Genomic DNA, 455 nt, shown 5'->3' with positions numbered 1-455 from the left:
AGTAAATGTTGAAAGGCCGGGAAGATCTTCTCCACAGAAGATCCTCCCAGCCTTTCAACTTTTTTTCAGAAAAAATACAATTAAAAAAGGCATCAGTGTTTAATTTCCAGATGATTTTAAACTTGCAGCACATTTCAAACGACTATCGGAACATTATTTCTTTAAAACAAATGTGGATATTATTTATTTTTCAATAAAGGATTTTAAGATTTTTTTCTCAAAGAGTTTCCCAGTTTTCAATCATTTGAAACATGTACTGTCTTCCAAATGCCTGTTCCTAACGAATTGGCTATTCTCCTTGCTTGACACATTCCTATTTTTATGAAATGTAGCAGTTGCATGAGAGGCAGAGCTGCAGCATCTGCCCAGCTAGGAGCTGCCTTGCTGTGCCAAGTTATGCGCTCCATACCCTTGCTGTGCGGATCTTTGTTGTATTTAAAATGACATTTTTACGC

The sequence above is a fragment of the Acipenser ruthenus genome, unplaced genomic scaffold, assembly GCF_902713425.1.
Source record: "Acipenser ruthenus unplaced genomic scaffold, fAciRut3.2 maternal haplotype, whole genome shotgun sequence".
Classification (NCBI taxonomy): Eukaryota; Metazoa; Chordata; class Actinopteri; order Acipenseriformes; family Acipenseridae; genus Acipenser; species Acipenser ruthenus.
This window is presented reverse-complemented; position numbering follows the sequence as displayed.